General features: G+C 45.9%; 1 long non-coding RNA gene across 4 annotated transcripts in view; it reads left to right on the top strand.

The window, feature by feature from the left end:
• Positions 1-1479, top strand: part of LOC119335839 — a 4402-nt gene extending 2923 nt beyond the window's left edge. For all 4 annotated transcript variants that reach the window (XR_005162082.1, XR_005162087.1, XR_005162079.1 and 1 more), the window contains one exon: positions 1195-1479. This is a non-coding gene — a long non-coding RNA (uncharacterized LOC119335839). The remainder of the gene's footprint in view (positions 1-1194) is intronic.
• Positions 1480-16850: the final 15371 nt, after the last annotated feature.

Here is a 16850-nt window from a genome sequence, read left to right as displayed (position 1 = left end):
TGTATGTGTCGATTCGGTTGAACCTTGACTGAAACCAAAGGATCACGTTTGGATGTTTGATTTTCATTAGTATGCAATACTTGTTTGTTCAAACAAATTGCTTTATACAATCGTAATGGGGACACCTCTATATGGTTCAAGCACTAGCACAATCTCTGTACTTTCTGGAACATAGGAGAAAATAAAGCAGTAAATGTTTTAGAGATACACACACGCACAATTTCAGAGATGAGTAGTATCGAAGTATGAAGCTGCATGTTCAGTTAGTAAACAAGCACAGAATGTTCGTGTAAAAGGGGTTCATTTCTTTTACATACATGCATGGCCAAAATTTTTTGTAAGAGATAATTAGCTTCATGTAAATAGGATGAAACTTGCAATTGTACAACTTTGACTGAAACTGGATGCTCAGTTTTTATTAGTGTGCACTACTTATTGGTTCAGTTTGGTTCAATATACAACTTTGGATGTTTAGTTTGCTTGTGCATATGATTGAAATCTCACTAAACCTAATATCACTTGCATCTGTACATACATATGAATAAGCACCATGTTTTTCTTTCAGTCTGTATGTGTCAATTTGGTTGAACTCTGACTGAAACTAGAGCACCCCGTTTGAATGTTCAGTTGTTATAATTATGCAGCACTGTTTTGTTCAATTTATTTTATCAGGTACGGTTTGGTAACCTTGCTGCTTCTACTACTTAAAATTATATTCCCTCCTTATTTCATACATTTACTGCTCCTCTGCTGGATTAAATTGATTTGACGCATATATACACTCTTAACTTGTAAACTTATGGTGTGGTGATGGTGCTTAGTCAGAATATTAGATGAAACATGAAGTTAGTGTTCATGTTTAATTTATTTCCTTTGTATGGTATTCTGAAATAAGTGTGGTTGCTAGTTACACACTTTTGTTGCCAAACAAGTGCATTGGTTCTCACATTCATAGGACCAATAGCAATGGGCAGTGAAAGTCCCGTTTTATAATTGGCAACATATCAGTGACTTACTCCAGGTCATCTAAAATAGAGACCCAAAATAAAATACAGCTATGCAATTTTGACATTGTTTCTGTTGGCGGTTTGGTACCACCCCAAACAGACAAGAATTCTGTGCATTTTATTCCAACAGTCAAACTGAGATACCTCAACAAATTAATTGATTGTTTTTGTTAATTGTTGTTTGCAGGAAGAATAATTCTTGCAGATGTGAGGGAAGAACTTGTGGAGAGGCTTGCCTCGCTCTTCACAGAGGGCCAATGCATACTTGTTTTACTTCTGGATGAACTTGTATCTCTATATATGTTTGTAAATGTCCCCAATGTGGCTTTAGTGATGTCATCTAGGATGCTTGTTGTAATGGATGATTCTTTTAGAAAGGGTCATGGATGAAATAACATGGAAATTTGTAAACTTGGTCAAACTATGGGCCTGGTACGTCAAAATAATTGAGTCGTGTAAGTTTGTTGTGCTAGCTGGGCTGATGGATGGAATGGATTGTTTTTGAATTGGGTGAATATCATAGGCCTAGATTTTCTTGTTGGGCCTTATTTGGTGAGCAAAAATAGGCTATTGGGCCGAGCTAGATAGAAATAAGTGGGCTGAAACATTATTGGGCCAAAGGCCATGCTGGCGCCATATAGATGCCATGCTGGCGCCAACTAGATGCCACGTCAGACCGATGCTGGCGCCATGCAGATGCCATGTCAGAACCATGTTGCTGCCACATCATGTCAATCTTGACGGATTAGTCCGTCACAGATAGGGCTGGGTATTCGGTTTATATGGTTAATACGGTTTGGTTTATTCGATGTTTTATAATTTCGGTTTTGAAGAAATGGAAACCGAATTAATCACACAATATTTAGAAACCGAACTATATTTACCCATAATATATCGGTTCGGTTTATTCGGTTAACCAAAAAACCAAAATACATGCACTCATCAGTATATATCACAAGAACTAGCAACCTTAACATCAGTCCGTGCTTTATTCGGTCAAGCAAACTAGTGAACATAACTAAGTGCAAAATCACATGGGGCGTTACATGTATTATGTACGGAAGAATATGTGTGATGCGTGTAAACTAAGCAACTCATGCACTAATTGATACACTAATTGCTAGTTACTTCCATAACCAAGCGCCGGGCATGCATACATACTCCTACGAGTACTAGTTAGATTGTCAGATTAGAAACTCATCTAGTGGCTGGCCTGACGTCTGCCACAACCAACAAGTATGTGCCAGAGGACGCGCCCCCGCTGCACTTTCGAAAACAAGGTATTGCATGGGGTATCGTACATATCGGTTTTTTCGGTGTATTCGGTTTTTGGACACTGGAAGCCGAACAAAAACCAAACACCGAACAACCTTAAAATTTCCCACCGAACAAAAAATCGAATCACCGAATTAATAGATAAATCGGTTAATATGGTTCGGTTCGGTTCGGTTTTTCGGTTTTCGGTTCAAAAGTGCCCACCCCTAGTCACAGAGGCCCGGGCCTGGGCGGGCCAAGGGACTAATCGATGACGGTCAGGAACTGTCATGATGGTATAGTTGTCAAATTATGACGCGATATACATGACGGACCCTAGGTCCGTCACAGGCCTCCCTCCACGACGGCTTTACACTGTTTTGTGACAGAGTGTATCCGTCATGGATTAACAAGATTCTTGTAGTGCAATAGGCGTCGCCGCTGGCGGGAGCCTCATCTTCTTGGCGCTGGTGTCAGCCGACTCCATTTTCCTCGAGGGCGTCACGTCGCACTCACGGATTTGAGCAGAGTAACGAATGACGAGCCTAGTTGTAGTGCGAGCGAAGAAGAAGGGGAGCTGGGGATTTTTTGTTGGAGTGAGGAAGAGGGGGAGCTGGGGTTTTCTGTAGGAGTGAGGTGAGGAATTTGGGGGTACAAGTGGAGCGAGCTGACGTGAGGTGGGTGGGAGCGAGGAGGAAGAAGAGCACCCAGTTTTTTGGGGGGCGGTGTGCTGGGTGTGGGTAGCGCCTTTTGAATTGATTTTAATATTTACTAGTGTGGATTGGCTGTTTTGTCTTGGGCCCAGAGAAACAATTACTACTAGTACAGTGGAGACACTCTACAGCTACCCAGAAAAACAATTGCTACTAGTAAAGTGGAGACACTCTACCGCTTCTGGCTCCTCCTAGGTCATTGAAACGTCTCCCTCCACTGAATGCCGTTATACTTTTGTTCACCGGCATGCGGGCCATGCAGCGCGCGGGCTCAAATGCCATCCACCAAATTAGAAGGCAGTATGCAGGCGGAGAGTCACCCTAGTCGTAGTGCGGCAGTAACGAGCTGTCGTATCACAAAACCTCACCTCCCCGCAGTTTAAGTTTGACGGACGAATCAACCATCATTTCACTCTTCGCTGAATCCCCTTCTCCCTCACCGTCTTCAAGAAAGGCAACACTCGCATATGCCACTGTTCTTCTCTCCCAACGAAGGGAAGGTAAGCGGATCCGTGATGTTGGTATATTTTCGTTTACAAAAAATAGAACTTTTGCAAAGCAGTAACCGATCCTCACTCTCTTTTTTGTTTCATTGTCATTGCAATTGTGTTTTCCTTTCAGTGGTCTCCTAGTATTCGTCAGTTTCATGATGGACCAAGGAGAACCAGGCAAAGATCTGCCGATATTGGAGCAGACGCGGGAGGCTGATCCCCACGAGACAGAGAGCTCCAAGAAGATGGAGGCAACCACCGAGCCGACCCCAGATACGCTCACGGCCACTACTGAGATGGCCAACGCCCGGTTTGAGGTTACAGCCCCCATCGCACTGCAGGAGCAGTTTTCCCCCTTCGAGGATGTCCCCCCTCCCGCTGAGCTGCCCAAGGTGATTTCCTTCTTTGCCGATCTCGATTGTGGTTTTTCATCTAAGTATGTGGTGATTTTTTTAGAAAAGGAAATATGTGGTGATTAATAATGCAAAATTTTATTAGCTTTGATGCCATGCTATACATAGTGGTTTAAATAACTTGTGTTTCTTATACTGAAAAGTAATTCAGAATTTGTTTCTGTTTCAATTAGAGCCCTGATGCAGACAAGGATTGTGTGGTTGTGCATGTCACTCGCTATGAGGCGGACGACCTGAATATACGCACTAGGAAAACAGAGTTCTTAGGCTGTTGGATCCTGGAAGCCATTTGCGGTTGTACCAATGAAAAGTTGTATTCCAGCCTCACTATTGTCAGGCGTCTTGTCCAGGGTGTACTGAAGCACAAGAAGTTCAAAGCTACTCCTTTGTTTGTGAGGCATACTGTTCTTGTCAAGCTTACGCATGAAGATGATGTGGCATGCCTCCACAAACAAGTTTATCAGTGGCAAGGCCACAAGGTTGTCTTCATGAAGGTTCACAGGATTGAGCTGCTGCGGGACGTCTTCGATGATGTTCATGGCAAGGTCCGTCTTATGTCCAACCCAAATTAGACCGAGGCATGAAATAGTTGCCCTAGCTAGTGTTTAATAGTAGTTTGGATTGTGTCTAATTATCCGAACCTTGCCTGTTATCGACCCCTCTGGGGCTAGTACTCTGTTTGAATCCGTCTATGGGAACTGCTGCTACTTTTGTGTGCCCGTGAATCATGTGAGAACCATCGTAATTGTTGCCGAAACAGATGCGTCCTCACTAGTTTTTTCATGAATATGGCATGGTAAGACATATTGTCACAGTTTATCATACGAGTAGTGTGTGTTTTGATGAAATAGAGCACTCGTTCGAGAACCGTGCGCCGACGTATAGATAAGTACTTGTAAACATTGTTGGTGCTACCCCACTTGTAAGCAGTTGTGCAAAACACAGCACATTGGCTCAGCTCGCTTCAACACTAGGCTATCGACCAGCTAACAATCAACAATCTGCTGTCTGACATATAAGCAACTATGTATCTTGTTACAATGGTTCATGCTGTTAATTGAGGCCACAATGTAATAAATTCCAAACGTTCACACGCTAGTCCAACGCTCATGTGGAACACTCACATTAAACTCGTCTTCATAAAAATCTTGAAAAGCATAAGTTAAGCAATTTTATACATCTCAATGATTCATAGAACATAACAAACATATACTAGTTCACAGCAAAAGACAAAGTTGTGAGAAGGTTTACAAATCAGGAAAAAACAAGCAAGGCTTCTCTGAGCAAAGGGCCTCCCGGCAGGCTTAAATTTCCTGGAGTTCACTCTGGTTTTTTCTTGTTGCCACCATCCATGGTTAGGTTCTCAAATTCCAGAATAACCAATTATAATTGTGGTCTTAGCTGGAATGTTGAACTGAACCATGCAGTGTACTGACCAGCTGAAATGCTTGTGCATTCCACTAAATTTAAGCACCGCTATTAGCAGAAATAAGCAGACCACAATGCCTCTTATCTGCGCACCTGTCCAAAAAGCCGCTGTGCAGCTGTGCCAGCTAGTCCTCGGTCCATGGATGAACTGGTAGAAAGTGCATTCCGGATTAGGATGCAGTTGTTTTCGGTCGTCCTTGCTACCAATGTAGGGATACCTTGAAGACGGGAGGTTAGACGACGACAACGAGGGATAGCCATCTCATTTTGCGCAGTTGTACTAAAACTGAGGTGTGTGCTTTTGATTGCGCAGATAGAAACGATACGGAGACAGACATCCCGAAACGATATGGAGACAGACATCCCTGTTTGCACAAGTACGAAATACGGTTATTTAAACAGTGACAGATATTACTACTTTCCCCCATTTCCTCTTAGAACCAAGTCCTAGATTCATGCTACAGCTTTCCCACTTTCTTCCCTGTTTGAACCAACGCTTTGAGTCGACTGTATGAACTAGCTTTACTTCTAATAATAGTAGAAGTCTAGGTGGCTTTGGAACAGCGGACGGAAGTAGAAAATGATCCACACGAAGGGGGAAGAGCTGGGGCAGTAGAGCAAGGCAGGTTTCGAAGGAGTATATACCTGAGGGTCGTCGGCATGTGGCAAAGACGGCGTTGGGAGGCCGCATCCTGGCCACAATACCGCAGGGAGGAAGAAGGGGTCGGAGGCCCTCCCGAGCCGGCGCTCTCTCAGAGAGAACGACACGGCCGCTGATCGGGACGCGCGGGCAGCCGTTGGTCTCCTCCCTCGCCGCTGCCGACAGCGTGAACGATGCACCTACACCCCTTCCTCGGTCGAGGTTGTCCGGCCATATTTGTGACCAGCCGTGAGCTGAGAGAGAGTGTGGCCACCTATGTCTTGCTTAGATCTGGAGAGCATGAGAGAGTGAACGAGAGGAACCCTAGTAAAGCAAGCGCTAAGGCTCCTGCTTTTATATATAGTGGAGTGATTTTGTTGTACTAGCTTCAAAAAAATGCGCTCCCCGCGAGTGGGTGTCAGAGAACTAGTGCGTGCGTGCACCGCTTCTCTTCGTGAGCATACAATATACTATGCCCAAAGAACGTTCACCGCAAGAGTAATAGTATAAGTGTGTGACGTGTGAGCTAAAATAAAATGTGTGTGCCGTCTTTTGTTTTTTAGAAGTTCTGAGGGTAGGGTGTGAAGAGCACATATGTGCGTGACGTCTACCTGCAGATAGACGGTGGGCGCGACGTGCGAGTCTGCGAGAGGACTCGGGAGAGTCGTTACTCATGAGGGTGCGTGCGCAAGAGAGAGAGGGGGGCACGTATCAATGCAATGCATGTGTCCGTAAATCATTATCCGACAAACGTTCGCCACAAGCCTTTTCCTGACGAACGCCGTACGAACCGTTAGATCGGCATCCGACAGTGTCAGTTTTGCCATGTCATTTAACAGAACAGCCACTCCTCGTACACACAAATCTTCCATGTGAGTGTTAGCAACTGCCGTATGCTCCCTCCGTTCCGAAATGCAGTGCATATAGCTTTATTGAAAATTCGAACCTCACAATCTTTTACCGAGTTTTCGTGTACCAAATTGCACATGTAGAATACCCTGTATATATCATTTCATTCATCTTCGAGAGGTAACTATAAAGATGGGCGAGGAGTCTACAAAGAAAGACCATCGTATCACCCGCAGCAATTTCAACCATCCTTTAGTGTCGAGGAATATCATAGGAACTCTATATGATATGATTTTTATAGGATTTTTTCCTTTAGAGCCAATTGGTTCATAGGAATAGATTCATATACTCTACATTTCAAAGGAAATAAACATGATATCATTTCTATAGCTTTAGAGCCACTTGGTTCATATGAATGGATTCCTATACTCCCTTAATTTCAAAGGAAAATAAACATTAGCATATATTCAATAGAAAAGTTCCTATGATATGAACCAAATTACATCTCTTTACTAATCGCTCCTCATAGGAATTGAGATACATGTCATCTCTAGATTCAATAGAAAAGTTCCTCTGATGTGAACCAAATGACATCTCTTTTCCAATCCCTACTCATAGAAATTGAGATGCTCCATGTCATCTCTTTCCCTACAACTTCCATGTATACATCTTCTATTCCTAAATAGATAGTACAACCCACTAGTAGCTTTTTTCCAAAACATGCAACTATGGCACAAGAACTATATAGTGTGCCAATAACTTTGAAAGATGGTCGCTGGATGAAGCTAACCCGACAGTGCAGAGATGGGCAAATCCGAGCACTACTGGCCGTTGGATATCATCAACATTCCACCAAATCTGCCACATGTACAATTTAGAAGACTCCATGGTTGAACTTAAGAATAATGCACAAACCTCAAAACACAAGCACTTCTCGTTTGTTCTAGAATCTTCTGTATCATAATTGATTATTTTTTTCTAAATGAATTGCCATTATTTGTTTTTTATTTTATGATTTACAATGCACAACCCCATGAATCTTAACATTTTTATAAAACTAATTGATTTTGAATGAGATGAACTATAAGAACTAAACGAACATCTACATCATGCATATATGACTCAAAGGTTTACATGCTATAGTGTGTATTTATTCATAATTTGGTTTCGAAATCTCATGCGTTTAATACATGTGTACCTTACTAGTTTTGAGTAGAGTAGCAAATTTCATGCGTCCCCGGGTATCTCAAAATGCAGGGCCCATGCATCATTGCCTTTCGGTCGAACCTATGTCCACAATTTTTTGTACGTACTATATCTCCACTGGTCCCCCAACCCAAAATGCTGCCTCGTTCCCATAAAACCAAGCGGCCCACACATATTTAAGGCGTCGACTCGAACCCGTTTACTATGACGTGGCCCCGCATGTCGTAGTACTCCTACAAACCCTACCGCCGCACTCATCATCGGTTTTCTTCAAGAGGACGAGGGAGAAGGCAATTTGTAGTGGAGGCGCTTTAAAAAAAAGGATCTGTAGAGGAGACCCCTACCGTAGGGTGCCCTAGGTAGCTGTCGCACGCATCATTTTTTTCTCTTTTTTCTTTATGCTCTTGCGCGCTAGAGTGAAATGATGGTTGCTTCGTCCGTCCAGCTTAATGCGGGAAAGGTGGGGCTTTGTGATTTGACCCCTCATCGCTCATTTTCTACTACTGCGACGCTACAACCAGGGTGCCTCCAATTCCAACCACTGCTCCGAACTGTAATTTGGTGCATCGCACGTGGAACAAGACGGTGGATGAGCCACATGTCTGCCAAAGGGGTCCTGTTAAGTGTGTTGCCATTTTGTGTGTGGACTGACCCTGCTTGAGTTGCTACGCCAACACGAGAGGAGCAGCCTACCACTTGGTTTTGCTCCTTGGCGAATCCCGACTATATTGATCTAAAAAGATATGTGCTGAACTACCCTCTCTGTCTCGGTTTTTTATTTGTAGGCATCTCGGTTTATAGGGCCTGCACGTAGTTCTAGGTCATCCATTTGACTAACTAAATATGAGTTACTATGTCACAAAAAGTATATCATTGGATTCTTATTGGTTGAATGTGAAGAAACAAGAAACGATGTAGAAGTTAATGCACCGCGCCTCAGTATTTTGGGATTATTTGGTTTTCGTAAGATGACTTACTCACCTAGACGGAGGGAGTAGTTGTATTTAAAAGTCAAGGGCGGGGCTTTTCCTGCACGGTAGGCGGCAGGGCAGTTCCGCCTAGTCGGTTCGACAGAGACGCGAGAAGACGAGGGAGTAGGCTGCTGCAAATGTAGGGTTGTGTGATTTGACAACGAGTTACAGCTGGACAGGTGGGGCCCCGTGATTTGACTTGCCATTATCATTTTAACCGCGGCACTACGACCGGCGTGAGTCTCCTGATTCCTGACCACCTCCATACAGGTGCCTCTCCCAATGCTCCACCATGTAGCAGAGGCTACCTCTTGCATGAGAGCCCACTTCTCCACTTATTCCTTGTCTCTCTTTCCTCCACATATGCAAAAATGCCATGTAAAGCACACTATTGTACTTACTTGCTCCTACAGGTGCTTAAGCTTGCCACATAGGCATAAAGTCTGATGTGGCAAGTTAATCAAGAAGAGAGAGACTAGTTTGGTGACCCAAGGAAGAAACGGTGCTAAGCACGTGCACCTAGGTGAAAACACAATTTTGAGTCTATAGCTAATTAAATGAAGCAAACTTAGCAAGACCATTTCATTGGAAGAGGTCACTCCTTGGCAAATGCAATAAATACTAGTACTCCCTGTGTCCCATTATATAAGAACGTTTTTGACACTACACTAGTGTAAAAACGTTCTTATATTATGGGATGGAGGGAGTACGAAGAAAGAGATAGAGAGGAGTAAAAAAAATACACTTATAGCCAACCTTATAGCCAACCTTGTTGTAGTATGAGTGACTAAGTGATGACTATGTATGACATGCCAACATCAGATAGCCTAACGCACTGTGTTAAATCTCCAAGGGCGCGACCGCGCGAGCGACGCAACGGTCGTGGTAGGTGCGACCATGATACGGGCTGCTGGCAGCCCTTGGATCTGAGATCAAACGGTCGCATGCTAAGTTGCTGAAAATTTGCAGAATAACCCTCCAGGATAGGATATTCACACATAGTTCTAGAATCACGCCATGCAACCATTCGATCTCAGATCCAAGGGATCTCGAAAGCCCGTATCATGGGAGAATGGAAAGCCACTACCCTGCCGTTTGCACGCTGGTAGTTCGCTCCTACTCGTCCCCGCACGTCCTTTAATACTACGACGGTTCGCTCCTAGTCGTCCCGTCCATTCACATTACGGCAGTTCCACTAATCCTAACCCTCCTCCCAAATCCATGGCGTCCCAAATCTCCCCAATCGGCTGTGAGTACAAGGTTAGAACCATCACCGGCGATGAGTTCGACGTCATCTACACCCGTACTTCCGCGACGGTGAAAGGATGTCTTTCTTGCTTTAGACACATGTTCGAAAACTCACATGATGAGTGGGTCGCTGGGCTAGATGTTGAGTACACCACAGTCGTGGGACGAGAGAAGGATCTAAAGGACGAAGAGAGGAAGAAGCCCGCCGTGATCCAAGTTTGCGTACATAACGTTTTCTTGGTCTACCACATATGCCATGCCGACGTTGAGTGCCAGGATTTTAAGAACTTCCTCGAGGAAAAAACAGTGAAATTCGTTACTGTAGACTTTAAGAATGACAAAGAAGTCCTGGGTCGGATAGGCCTCGTTGTAGGCAACCCCTTCGACCTCCAGAAGAATCGGCTAGTGCCCTCTTGTCAGTCGTCAATGCTAACCCTGGCAGGAGCCATGGTTCATCCTTCGTACCGTAAACTGGAGAAACCTCCATACACGTTTCATCGTCATGCATGGCAGCAGAATGTACTAGATATAGACCACATCCACTACGCTGCAATGGATGGCTACCTTTGTTTGAATATCTACAAGGGTTGGATGAAGAGCAGTAGCCAAGTTGGCGGCTCAAGCAAAGAAGTATCGGCCAAGAGGAAGAGGGACAAGGACGAAGTCGAGGACATGGACGAGGACTCCGAGTAAGGTGGCAGTGTCGTTTCTCATGGTGGTTCTAAACTTCTAATGCAGTGTCTACCGGATTAGTTGCATAGTTTAATTTCAGGTGTGCTTAGTTTAATTTGAGGGGTGTGTTGTGCTGAGCCCCCAGCAGAACTATGTTATGTTTCTTCTCGTTACTTTAACTCTTCAATATGTACATACTACTAGTATTTCTTTAATAGAATTTAGCACCCCAATTAAGCACGTACTAGCTTTTTTAATAGTACAATATGCATAATTTGGCGACGAGCGCTCTCTATATGTACCACCTTTTTTTTAAATTTCAATTTTTGCTCCATGGCGCAATCCATCGATAGTACTACTGTACAAAAGTATACATTTTTAAAAGTCTAGCATACTGTTCATCACACACACACACACACACACACACACACACATATATATATATATATATATATACATATAGCCAGTTCAATTCTCAACCTAGAACGACGTGCATGCCATATAGTAAACCGATACGGAGGAAGTATAGTAAAAATGAGGTGATTTTACCGAGCGATCCGTGGGGGAGCATGGACTGTCATGTGGTCCCACGTGGCATGATGTACCAAGGCGATGCGCGTGTCCCTCTTGAGGCAGAAGCAATACTAGTACGTGGTTTGGGATGATGTCGAACCGAAGTGTGAAATAATGGTTGCTTCGTCCGTCTGGGAAGGTGCAGCATTGTGATTTGACGTCTCATTGCTCATTACTACTACTGGGCCGGTACGAGTGGGGTGCGTCCCCCCTGCTGTTCTGCACTGTTATTTGGTGCTTGACACGTCGACCCGGTTGCTATATGTCCCACATGTCGGCGACAGGAAGTACAAAATTCATGAAAGGGAGCGTCGACGGAGGAGTATACTACAGAATTCATGAAAGGGAGCGACTTAGTTTTAGAAAAATCTGTTTTTACGGAGTACGTACCAACTGGGGTTTATAGGGCTCATCTAAAAAACATTCGTTTTTCCATTTGATAAGTCTCAATTCTACTATACTAGTAGTAGTACCATTACATGTTGGATTTCGAGGTGCGATAGATCACCCGACGCAAGCAATGTTAAGAGGAAACTAACCAATGCATGTACAAGTTCATGGAAATTTAGTGGTCATTCATGCATTCGTTCTAACTAATGCCTCGGTAAACATAACTTCTTGAGAAAAACGAGCGTACTATGCAAACTACAAAATTAATTCGACCACTCACCGTCTACCTTGGTTGGAGAGATTTTGAAATTGAGCCATAAACTGGAAAGGAGGGAGTAGTAACTTTTGTCTCGATTACTATTTGTGGCCTTGCATAGATGCAAAATGTATTTTTTTATAGTGGCCTTTTATAAGTAAATGGAGGGAGTACTAACCAAAGTACTCCTACGTAGTAGGGACAAGGAGTAAACGGAGGGAGTAGTAAAATTTTCTCCTCGTGCTGCAAGCCATCGCGCGCATGGGCGAGGGAGCGGGCATAAAGGCGTACAGTAGTAGTAAGCTTCACCTCATCCTGCGAGCCACCGCGCCCGTGGGTGGGGGAGACGGCGTACTAAGCAAGCTTCTCCTTGTTCTGCGAGTTGACGGAACACATCAAAAGTACTCCAGTGTATAGAGCCTTGCCTCTAAGGTAGGCCCCACATGGTTTGCCTCTTTTTTTAATTTAACATAACACGTCAAGTCGCAATTTGTTTGTTCACCCGTGGTAGACGATCCTCCCTCCACCAAGTGGACAACCAGTACACGTGCCAAATTACCACGTGGGCTGCCTTTTTCGTACAGAAATGAGCTCCACCGTGTACCCGCGCGGGTGTGGTTGGGAAAGAGACGGGAGTACGTGCGCCGTGCGTGCACCTCTTCTCTTCATGCACGTCCCCCACCTACGTGGGTGTGTGTGAGAGAGATACAAACCTAGACATAATGCACCGTCCATCCCCATGCCTCCGCCCAGTCCGACCATCAGTCACCACCATGGCACCACGCCCCACTCCTCCTCACCTTATCTCTCATATTTCTCCCTCCATTTTTATATACAAGGGGCCACTATCAAAATTACAATTTGCAGATATACAAGGCCACTAACACTAATCGATGCAATATTAATGATGTTTGCCTCATGGTACTAGCACAGGAGGACATTAATTATCCCTTGCATGCATGCGGGAGTTTGTAAAAAAATGCATCTTGATGTTCCGTGCAATGCACGGGCATCTTGCTAGTCCATGAAAACAACACATGGAAAAATTCCACGACGAACGAGGGATTTGAATCTGTTGGGAGGGGCTATTTGGATCTTACCCGGGGTAGCCAAAATATTGGCGACCCTTTTGTCCACCGGTGCCTTTGCCACCGACGAACGAGGAATGGCTCGGGTACTCATGCTGTCATGCATCCTCCAGCGCGCACGTTGGAGACGAGTTCGCACGAGCTATGTTTTTTTGTCCCACAACGCCGCCCGAGCCGCCCGCAGACCGACCGGCGACCTGCAAATTATGCTATCCAACCGTAGCCGCACACATTATGATAGCAACTCAACCAACCGGACGAAATTCACGCAAACACGTAGACAAACTAATATTTCATAAAAACAACGACGAAAATCATATAAAATACCGGATTATCACACAAACATGACAGATTTCATTACATTGAAATGAACTACGCGGTGCTAGTTCTGGACAACACAGGTATATAATACTTGGCCTAAGTGGTCGCCCGCCGATCGATTTGTGTACCTCATGTTCGGCAGCACGATCATCGGACTGCCGGGAGCCCCGGAGGTATATGCTTCAGAACAAAGGACGGCTCGCTTCCCCACTGCCCAACTGATATCATTGGCTGGTGCCGAAGATGATGGTGGCCGGCACCGGTTCGAGTTCATCACCGGCCACTACTTCGCCATGGCCGGCATCGGCTCGAGTTCATCCTAACATTCCCCTCTTCCGTGGAGCCCATGCGGGGTCGACGAAGGTCCTCGCAACAAAAGGATCCGGCAAGACACCTGCTGTGTACGCCGGCGTCGCCTCCGCGGTGGCCTTCATGGGACCCAAGCGGCGGTGGCCTCCTATGTTCTACTTCTCCTCGTTGATGGCGGACGCGGAGGCGCTGGCCACCGACTCGTCGCTCTATGCGCATCCGGCTTCTCTCGCTGCTTGTATGGCACGACCGCCGACATGGGAGTCTCGACCATAGAAACGGGAGACGCGGTACGAGGCGGCGGCATGGATGGCAGCAACGACGCCCATGCGCCGCTCCTCGTCGAGATGGCCTGGAGCGGCGAGTTGCTGAACCGCGCGCCGTCTTGGGTGGCAACTGGCTCCGTCGGGCGAGGGGAGGGAGGTGGATCAGCTAGCTGCATAGCTCGTATCCGGCGGGCTACCCAGCCAGCTTGGATGCGTAATAACTACTCTTCGTAAGCCATTGTAAGAGTGGACAAAATGGTGGAGGAGATAGGGGAGCAGCGGAGGTGTGCGATTCTTGGCCGGCGTTTGGCCTCGTTTAAACAGGATATTAAATAGAAGGCGGACGGGAGGAGCTCAGCCGGCGTTGCGTTTAACGCCGGCCCGGTCATGAACGGACGTGTGTCTAGAGTGGGTTTCTCGGCTTCCACACGGGCGGGTTTCATGGAGGTGTTTTGAATGCGGCACGAAGGCGTGTTCAGCCGGGCGTGCCGCGAGTGGCGCCCTCAACTCTGACCTAGGACAGTGTGCCGTTCTTCCACTGACGTGTGGGCTCTTTGGGTGCATGGCCTGCATGTCAGTGACCCAACGCAGGCAGCGCACAAAAGAGGAACCTTTGGTGGGCCAGGGCGGTCAGAAGCGGGCATTTCATAAACCGATGATTGTTCATTGAGTGTGACGTCATCTTTTTCATGTAGTTAAGCCTACTACATGTTGATAGCCCGTTCGATACGTTGTGATTCATAAAGACTGCTGCAAACATCAATGTTCTGCTTATCACAGATAAGATTGATTAATACCCGTAACAATCAATGTCCTTAACAAAGGGTGCATGCACGTATAGGTTGAGCATGTGTCTTGCGTCGTGTGTTGTGTGCATGCAGGCATGCGAGTGTTGCGTGCGTGCAAGGGTGCGTTTCAGTGTTCCATGCATGGGTGCGTACGTGCGTGTGTTTGTGAGTGCATGTGTATGTGTCAGTGTTGCACGCCAACATGCGGTGTGTGTACGTTATCTGTACGTGTCAGTGTTGCACGCCTACATGCGTGCGTGTCTTGTGTGCGTGCATGTGTACGTGCGGGGTGAGGCTACACGTCAGTCGACTGACTTTTTCATCTCTGGTCATTAGATTTTCCAGCCATTGGATACGAAATCAAGGGCCTCTAGTTTATCATCAAACTCCACCCCCCTCAGCCGCCAGCCGCCACCGGCCGAACCGCCCGTCCTCCCCGAAACCACTCCCCACCGCCGGTCCGCTGCCGCACCGGCCAGCCCTCTAGCCCCCCACGCGCCGAGCTTTTTCTCCGGGGATCCCCACCCCACCGCCCAATGAACGACCCCCCAACCACCGGTGACTGCCAACTAGAGGTCTCACGACTTCGAATACCCACCGACCACTAGTTTATTACCATTTCTTTCCTTCATATACGCGCTGATGGGTGGGCCCTATGGTAATGTGCACTGCTGAATGTGGACTGTTTGACTGGTCAATTGATCGTGTTATCAACAAATTACGGAGCTGTATGGTGAGCCAGTGAACGTATGATCACCCTAAAATGTACTCCTATTTTATTAACACAGTACAGACTCAAACTACCATTTCTTTCTTTCATATACGGGCTGACAGGTGGGCCCCACGGTTACGCACCCCGATGGTGCAACACTAGTTGTGCCATTTGACTGGTCAATTAATTGTGTCGTCAACAAAATACGGAGTTGTATGGGTGAGCCAGTGACCGTATAATCATGACATGTATTTGTTTAACATGGTACAGACGCAAGGGCTCATATATACACGCAAGCACTCACCGCTATAAGCGCACACACGCGAACCCTACCCCTATGAGCACCTTCGAGAGAGTGGGCCAACATATATGATCTTGAGATTTTACGAAGTCACCATAGGTGCCTCGTAGTCGAGTGGAACATCTCCTCCCGCTGAACGTACATCGCCGGAAAATACTGAAATTAACACAAGATAAATGCGAGCACCGGGACTTTAACCTTGGTGGGCTCAAGAAACCACTGTCCTCTAACCATCCAACCACATGTTGGTTAGCACGACAAAATGTATGTGGTGACCGTGATGAGCTTATTCTGAAGTCCAGTGACCATATTGTGCTTTTGCTTCAAATACAATGACCGTAAGTGTCGTCAACAAAATACGGAGCACGCATCAAATGCAAAGTCTGTCAGTGTCATCAACAAAATATGGAGACATATCGTGAGCTAGATACCGTTGTACTATTGTATATGCTTATTTTCTTAGTGGCCGATTGCGTGTGTGGTGTGGTGGGCACATCATTTCTAGTTATGGTGGGTCAACATGACGACTCATGGGTCGGTTCCATCCTGCGCCACATATAGGTTGGACCGAGATGTGTTATATGAAGACCCATGTGGAGGACTCGGCGTACAACACGAAGCTACCAGAGTCGCGGAGGACTCTATCCCCACTGGTGATAAGCCGACTATATATGATTTGTAACCCTAGGCCCTTAGTATGTTATACAAGCTTGGGGGCTAGTTCGTCGATAGTATACACACACGCACAATGTCTGGTATTCATGTGTACTTTGTACACACCCCTATCACTAATATAAAGTACTAGGAGTAGGCTCTTTCTTCAACTGCAAAGGGTCCGATCCGAACTAGGGTAAAACTTTGCCTCGTATTACCATCCAGCCTAACAGCCAGGCATATCCTACCGAATGATATGATGAAATCATATCTGCCAAATACTATTAGAGAGGTGTGTCG

Source organism: Triticum dicoccoides, chromosome 1B, assembly GCF_002162155.2.
Source record: "Triticum dicoccoides isolate Atlit2015 ecotype Zavitan chromosome 1B, WEW_v2.0, whole genome shotgun sequence".
NCBI classification, from domain to species: Eukaryota; Viridiplantae; Streptophyta; class Magnoliopsida; order Poales; family Poaceae; genus Triticum; species Triticum dicoccoides.
The sequence above is the reverse complement of the archived record's forward strand: the minus strand, read 5'-3'. Positions and strand labels throughout refer to the sequence as shown.